The sequence below is a fragment of the Dermacentor albipictus genome, chromosome 9 (genome assembly GCF_038994185.2).
Source record: "Dermacentor albipictus isolate Rhodes 1998 colony chromosome 9, USDA_Dalb.pri_finalv2, whole genome shotgun sequence".
NCBI classification, from domain to species: domain Eukaryota; kingdom Metazoa; phylum Arthropoda; class Arachnida; order Ixodida; family Ixodidae; genus Dermacentor; species Dermacentor albipictus.
In genome coordinates this window covers 73,630,833-73,639,489 of record NC_091829.1, presented here as the reverse complement: position 1 = coordinate 73,639,489, position 8,657 = coordinate 73,630,833, and the positions used below count along the sequence as shown (strand labels likewise).

Genomic DNA, 8,657 nt, shown 5'->3' with positions numbered 1-8,657 from the left:
CAAACACTGCTTATCTCCAGATTTATAAAGAGGGAGCACTTTGGCTAACTTCCATGAAGAAGGTACAGTAGATGATGATAAGGACTTTCTGAATATGACTGACAGATATTTTGATGACCACAACGAATAACGAACAAGGAAGGCATTGTGTAACCCGTCCGGACCGGTGCATTTCTTAACATCCAGGTTTATTATAAGGTTGAGGATGCCTTCGCAGTTTATCTCAACGTCACTGATTGCTTCAGAAGAAACTATATTGGTAACTGTAAGGACAAAGTTGTTATCGGAAACAAACACGGATTGGAAATACTTGTTGAATGCATCGGATATCACGGCCGGGTCGTTGGTGACGTCATTATCTATAGTGAAAGAAGTGGATGAAGCATCGCGAGGTTAAATGGAAGACCAAAATTTTCGTGGGTTAGTTCTTAACAAATTGTGCTGGCGAACGCGAAAAAAGAAATCCTTGGCATTTTGCAACATAAGATGGAGTTCTTTCTTTGCCTTAACAAATCTATCCAATGCCATGGGATGAGTGCCTCTTCTGGAACGCCTTAACCTTCGAACGCGACGGCACAAATGCAAGATATCGCGAGTCATCCAAGGAATGTTAGAATGTTTTTTCTTAGTTTTAATAAAGAGCACAAAACGTTCGATAGATGATTTGACAAGACGCTCAAAGTAATTAGCAAGGCAGTTGACGTCCTGGTTGTCTGCAAGTGCACTAAACGTATCGAAATGATGAGATAAGGCATCAGTAATGGAGTTGTCGTCCACACGAGTGAAATCAGGGAAACTAGTAAACATGTAGGGGGATTTAGGAATTGGACAGGAGAGTGACACTAAAATGCCTCTATGGTCTGAAATACCATCAATTACGTCGCAAGAAAAGTCACGTTCGGCTAGGTTAGCGCTTGGTCTCAGCCGACGCAATGGTACACAGATGCGCTCAGCCAGACCATGCTAGACGCTGGCAGTGTTGCTTCTATTCGCACTCAAGGCAAATGCGTTGATGCAACGCCTGTTTTCAGTCGTTCAGAAGACAGAATTTTCAAGACACTAGTTTCTGAGCTCCTTGGCGTTATCTTTCCCGCGTTTTGCCACCACAAGCAACACAATCCAGTCTTATCATTCCTGGCAATCGGTGGTCGCGTTTTCGCAAGCGTGAGTACCTAAAGAAGGTCTAGGTTGGGGTCACACAAAGGGTCATAAGCTTGTGCCACTAAGACTGAGTAAACGCCAAACTTACTTTCTCACCACGGTCAAGCCGCTTTTCGTTGACTGTGTCACAAGGCCAGGGGCGGTGAGCGTGCCTCGAAAGTATCTGAAAAATAACGAAATTATTTACAATAATTTTCTAGGTCAGAGAAAGCGCCAAAGCTTGTCCCAGTAAGATTCAGTGCACGCGAAACTTGCGTTACTAGGCCGAGTGCGGCGAGCATGCGCAAAAACTACCAAAAAAGGTAAAATAATGTTGAGGTTCATAGAAAGCGTCGAAATCTTCTCCTAGTACGAGTTATTATTTCAAATTAACTACTCCAAGACAGCAGACCTGTGATTCGCTTAATGCGTCACAAGTCTCGGTTCCATGTTATAAGAGTCTAAGTTGGTTTAACTGGGTCGCAGACTGTCAAACGAAATTGCTCATCTTGCTCTAGTACGATAGTGCATTCGCGCCGCGTCGATGTACACAACGAAGGCAAGAATACACCGGCAGCATAAGAAACAGGCCACATCCAAAACATGGAGATCGCCGAACAGGCGAACTTCACATATGCAGCCTCCTCACTCGCTTCGGTGGCGTGTTGGCGCATAAAGCATGCATATGAGGCGTCTGTGCTGCCGCTAACTCGTTCCTATGTAAAGCACGAAAAACAAATCGCTAAGTATACGTTCATTGAACGCTAAAACGTTTAAGCTTTAGCGGGAAATAATAAAAAAATAAAACGCTGTCTAAATTCATTTGACATTTTTTTTTCGATGGTCGAATCAGCTAAAGAATGGGACTAACACAAGCCGCGACCTGTTTCCTGTTGCCAGTAAGTTCATTTATAAAAATACTTTTTCGTTTCAGCGAGAAAGAATAAAATAAAAATAAAACGCCGTCTGAATTGATTTCCCATTCTGTGTTTTTTTCCACTGCTCGCGTCAGCCTATGTATAGAATGAACACTAGGCGTGACGTGTTTCGTGTTCCCAATTTTTGCCGAGTGTCCCGTCTTGTTTATTTTTTCTTTCCCTGCAGGTAAACGAGTAAGCCGACAACTGAAATAATTTTACTTTGAACCAAGCGGTGATGGAACTGTCAACGGAGCCAAAACGTAAAGAAAAGCGCACTCTAGGTATATTACACAAAATTTCTTTCACATTGCCTTATTTTTTTCCGATGCTCGGGTCAGCTAGCGGATGGCATGAACCCTAGACTGGACGTGTCCCCTCTTGTTTAATTTGTTTCTCCATTATTCAGAAGCTTTCGTATTTAACAAAGCATCAGCAAGCATACCACTGTCTATGGACGTGTCCCCTCTTGTTCGTTTCTCCATTATTCAGAAGCTTTCGTATTTAACGAAGCGTACGGAAGACCTACACTGTCTATGGAGCCAGCTACCTAACGAAAAGCGCGCTCCTGATATTTTTCGCAAACTCCATATATGCCCAGGATTCTCTACATAAGTTTCTCTTCATTTCCAGAACGGAAGTGCGCTTATGCAATTGGTGATTAAATATTATTAACGTAAAATATCCGCTGACACTGTCTTTATAAGTACACCTTCATTGCTTTTAAAATATGCTAGGCTTCACCTTTCGCTAGATGAAGAATATTTGCGCGTCCACTGCGTAGCTTGATAGCGCACCAAGGCAAAATATTATTATGCTTTTACCGCTAAACACATTCGAATAAACCTGCCCGAAGTGGCAACCATAAAGGCACCACCACGTTCCTGCCTCCCATTTCTGCCATGCTCACAATAAATGATGCCAAAACTAGCATTACACCGTCCATAGGGACAGTGTGTAAACGTCCGTCAGCGTATCGTGAAGAAATATGGCATCGCAATTTTTAAAACATTTGGCTAATTATTAGCCTGCCTTAAAGGATGTCTTTGTCGCCACCTTAACTAGATAGCGCCTCCATAATCAAGGGAGCCTCCGTATCGCTTAGATTGCACGTACGTCTGAATCACATCTCGTCGTCGGCGCATGGGCGGCGGCGCAATGTAGCAACATGGCGGTGTCCTGGCAGCTGCAGGTTTCAATGCATGGGCGCTAGAGTTGGTTATAATAACTCGATAGGTGAACGTTGGGGCCCCTTTTATGTGTGACGCCAGCCGCGGCAGCTTAGTGCGTAAGGCGTTCACTGCTGAGCTCAAGGTAGTACATTAAATCGTGGTCATGGCGGCCGAATGTCGACGGAAGAAATCAACTAAAATACGCGCGTGTGCTTGTATTCAGGGGCACGTTAAAGAACTAGAAATTGATAAACTCAATCCAAGTCCCTCACTGTAGCGTGCCTCATGAACAAAGCGGGCTTTTGGTGCGTAAAATCCAACATTTAAATTTCTAGCGTTATGAGCGAGCGAAGTTTCAAAAGCGTCAGTTTCAGCTGCTGTATATATTTCATGGGCAGGTGCTCTTATCCCACCTTGTGTCTGCTTCCGCCCCCTTTACCTTACTAGGGCGGAGGAAGTTTTGGTTAGAAGGCTTCGGGCCATGGCAGGGTGGCCCGTACACCAGCTGTGGCCTCAAAGTGGAAGTGGTCGTATTTACCAGTAGGTGCCACGTGCCCAGACTACTCAGTGCCAGTGACGGATAGGCAAATGCAGCGTACCACCTAATACGCACAGGTCCAGGCTCAAAATCGAAACTCTCGTGTCTCCTATCGCAACCTTGCCTTCGCTACATGCAGTGTCGCATCCAGCTGTGACCGCTGGGCACATGGCAATAAGTTCTCCGAAACACAGTTTCAATTAGTACACTACACAGACCTTACAGCACATACGTAATCGAGATATACATATCAAGAATTAAGGCTTCAGGGCAAGTTGTGATCACAATCAAAACATATAAAAACGAAGTATTCAAACACATTATGCGGTGTTTATCAACCATGTCTGCGAGTACCATGGGAAATTTCGATGTCGCGCCGAGATTGCACCTGGCGAAAATGGGGATCATGAGATGTTTAATGCATGGCGAAAATTCTAAATTTGCAGCTGTGATTACATTTGTAAAGAAAACTGGCGTGACACTTTGTACCTCTTTTCCATTTTTACGCACAGTTTGTACCATTACCAAAATTCATTGTTGAACTAAACAAGACACTTGAACACATTGTTTGAAAAGAACAGGTATGCCGTGGGTAACGCATAGACGAAATCAGAAGCGTCAGATTTAACCACAGCTTCTGCAGTAAATTACGTATTCAAGCAGCCTGGGAGCGTTTTAAATGTGTTTCATGAAAGGGCGGGGGGGTGGCTGCAGAATTTAGCACGCCTTCCAGGGACCACTATTATTGCCCTAAAGATTATATTCTCTTTGAGGCCAGGCACTCATGAGGTCTTACCGGTATGAGATGACAAGCGAAGTGTATACCACTCGCGCTAAGGATAGTGTCTGCTCAGTATTGCAAAGTTACATGTCACGCAAGGTACTTCAATTTCAAACCAAACGCCGTTTGCAGTTGTCCGCAGGGGCGCCGCCTCTCAGCGAGAGAGTCCATGTTTATATCGCGCAATTGCGCCTACGTACATGGCAGCCCTGTGAAGTCACTTACAGTGAAACGTGACTACAAAAGTTATTCAAGCCGACATCATTTATTCGTTTACTATGTTCTTTCAATGGATGACTTAAAGTGAAGAGAAATAATGAAACACGCAAGCCGAATGTCCTCGTGTTTTTCTTTTACTTCGTGCCGTATGGTAAGAGAGATGTACTTCCATTTCGTCTCCTTGTTCCCACGTCACGCATTTTCGGGCGCAGACAACCAAACTATGTCGTTTCTGTTTGCGTATTCCAACACCGGTCTCATGCTCTTTCATCCTCTCACGCCTACCTCATTGCTCGCGATTACGGCGCTGATCAGGTGTTCTTGTGCAGAGCGCGAGAAATCACTTGCTGCGCAAAACAAGACAGACAAAAGAGCTCGCCCGCGAGACCGTCACCGGAGCTTTACCACTCAGCAAAAATACGACAGAGCAAATAGAAGGCAGGACCGGTGACGTATCCGTCAGGCGATCCTCCGGCCGAGGCATGGGAGAGCGAAGGGACGGAATTTCGCTTGCTGAGCCTAGAGAGGAAAAATGGAGAGGGCGTCTATTTCGGTGGTTACGCACGTCTGTTTGCAATCACGGGTTAGCACCATTGCAAATATTTCCATGTCTGCTATTATTGATCGAATTTAACGAACTGTTGCCTCAGAACGCTTCTTAGAGGGCAGGTAACCACTTCCAAAGGATAACCAAAATTTTATTGTGGCTCGGTGAGGGTTCCTCTAAAAAAGGCGCTGACCATAGCGCTTGTGCAATCGAATTTATGTGTGCGTGCTTGTATACCAGTTTTCGTATTAAAGAAGGTAACAGCTTCGTCTGAATGGAGTAGTACTTAATTGTAATAGTGAAGTGCCAGACAACTACGCATCATAAGGTTGATAGTTTTGTGGGCTACATAGCTCAAAGTAAATATTTTCTTGCTAAAAAAATAGCAAGCACGGTCTCATGTGCACCTAGTCAAACAGGAGGCACGTTGTCATGATGAAGTACTGTCCGCATCAACAATGGAACTCTTGGAGCAGCCTCTCACTTCAGGGCATTTGCGACAAGTGTGTTTACGCGATCTCTAACACTTAGGCTACGTTCACACTTGGCAAACCGCAAGCGGACGGAAAAGCCAAAGCGGCCGGATAATCTTTTTCGCGCATGTACAAAACGTTCACATTTGTTTCGCCACTACAGCGGAAACCACTTCCGCTTTCGCCCACATCTATCTAGTTTGCGTACGTTTGTCCGCGCGGCGGCACTGTTCATCACACTATTTCAAGACGTACGTTCATTAATTTACCCATCAGTTAGTAAAGCTACCATTTCGCGCAACTGCGCGTGTCGTTTTTAACTTTCGTCTACCATGGAAGATAAACAAGACATAGTTTCAATAGCTTTAGCTAGTTGCTTTTCCTAAATATAGACAATGAGCTACGGAAAATGTTAAATTTTACGACCGGATGTTTACATGCGATTGCAGCTTCCGGTAAAGCGGAACTTCTTTCCGCTTCGCCTGGGCGAAAAAATCGGTCCGAGACCGATTTTTTCGCCGCCTGGTTTTCCGCCCGTTTCTCCGCCTGGGCGGGCGGATTTTGTCAAGATTTTTCCGCTTCCGCCTGCTCCGCGACCAAGTGTGAACGCAGCCTTAGGGACGCTGGAAGACCACGCACGTGAAGCGACACGCCGTCTCGGCTCCCTCACTATGCACGCGCCACAGGTTACCTCCAAGGTACCGCACGCAACCAGGGAATGTGCTCAACCACCCGAAGAACCATGCGCAGCCACTGGCGCCCACCTTCCAACCCCGTCCCATGTGTGGCATACTATGGCCACCATTCACACACACACACACACACACACACACACACACACACACACACACACACACACACACACGCACACGCACACGCACACACACACACACACACACACACACACACACACACACACACACACACACACACACACACACACGCGATGGTGCATCCCGATGGTGCCTAAATTATGGATATTCCCCAACGAAGAACAAAGAATTTAAATTCCTCTGGATCCTTGTGTGGATACTGCGGGTGGGAAGCAATGAGCTAGCGGACGCTGTAGGCACCACCGTAGGCTAGCGCCGAAAACGTTTACAATACATCGCTGTGGCACAATCCAAAAGTGTATGGTTACATTGACACTTCATTTGTCCAGTCGCGGACAAATAAATAATGTGCGGAAATGTATTTGCTTACATGACACAGCCCCCCTACTGAACATCCTCATATACCTTTAACAACCAATGGGTTTTTGCAACACAGGTAATCGATCTTTCCTTGTAGTGCAGGTTACAGTGTCGAATTATTTCTACCAGTAGGCGACAGCAATGACCGAATGCAAGTTCACAGGACAGAACGGGGACTCATATTCGAATGACTCCCATGCACTCAACTTTGGGGCTCACGAGATCGGCAAGTCGCGCCTGCAGGCGCCACGAATTCCACTGACCGGGACAAGGCCTTCTCCTTTCACGATTTGCCGCGTTCCTGTCTGGAGTTCCTTTCACGCCGAGCACCACACATAGAAGTTGCAAATGCCCTCCAAGTGCGACATCACGAGAGAGAATAGGACATAAAGCCCAGCATACGATTTGTTGCGGCCACTGATTCCTTCGCTTTCATTCGTCGGGAGCGGATTCAACATTTGGAAGAAATCAGAGATTATACATTTGTAAGATTCTCTCACGACTATCTTCGCAAGGCAAGTAAGTACGTGCATCCCAAAGGAACCATTAGCGCACCTTTCTCGAACAATTATACATGGTAAGTGCAAGTGTATGAGCTGGGTTGCAGCTACGGTGGCGCTCACGGCATGGGATTTACCAAGCCCATAAGCTACTACATCACGTTGTAGAAAATCAAGGTAAAGGGGTTTATTTAGCTTAGTTACACAGCTCGAGATCGGAAGCCCACTTTGTGCAAGAGCAAATTAAACGTCCCAGTTCACATCCGGACGCTCTTTCCTCGCTCTCGAATAGTCTCCGCTTTTAATACCGTCGTCCTCCACTAGGTGACTCGACTAATGATGGCTCATTTTAGGAACGCCTAATTTTGTTTCGGGAACGGGCACCGATGTCAATATTGAAGCCGTCGGTAGCCGAACGAGGTGGTTGTTTCACGCTGACGTATCGAAGTGGGTATACCACTGGGTCCCCTGTGGTAAAAGAGGCAAACAGTGAAACGGGAAAGGCAAATAATGAGCCTGCTTAACAATACGCACAAGCACACCCACGTAGGCAGTCATGTTTATTCAAGGAAGTGCCAGTGAGGACGACTGGCAGCGTTGGATAACGGCAACGTACCGATGTTTATCGCGCGCAGTCTCATCGCTTCACAGTTTTTTGGTTGTCCACTTTACGAAATGAAGAATGTTTGATTTCAAATCTTCATGGTAAAAATACCACTATATAAAGGCAGTCTTTTTTCATCCAGTGGCGTGTGGTTAAGGACGGGTCTGCCGGTAACAGGAGCCCAAACTCGGGGACTCTGCTGGGTCTAACCCAATCGGCTCAACGCGATCGACGTTAACTTAAACTGTGTTCGCGGCTCGTGCAGACTGAAACTTGTGCAGCCGACAATGCATCACAACTTTGCGACCATGAGTCACACATACACAGGGAACTCCTCGCGACAACAACATATCATGTAAAACTCTAACTCCCGATTGTCAACTTTGTCGTCGGTCATTAATTCCCAGCATGTTCTGCGTACACTGCTATTTAATTCATAACACAATCTGGCCAATAGCTGAGGAAAAGAAAAAGTACGTGGTTTCAGGCGATTGAAGAAATAATTCCTAAGAAATCTGCCCTACTCAAAACCGTGCTCATGGCCACCGCATTTCGATGGGGGAGAATTGCGAA

The 8,657-nt window shown here is 45.9% G+C and overlaps 1 long non-coding RNA gene across 1 annotated transcript in view; it reads right to left on the bottom strand.

Annotated features, from left to right (window-relative positions):
- Positions 1 to 1,249: 1,249 nt before the first annotated feature.
- LOC139049836 (uncharacterized) overlaps positions 1,250 to 8,657 on the bottom strand; it is a 166,197-nt gene continuing 158,789 nt past the window's right edge. Inside the window, exon 3 of the long non-coding RNA XR_011508601.1 lies at positions 1,250 to 1,324. This is a non-coding gene — a long non-coding RNA (uncharacterized lncRNA). The remainder of the gene's footprint in view (positions 1,325 to 8,657) is intronic.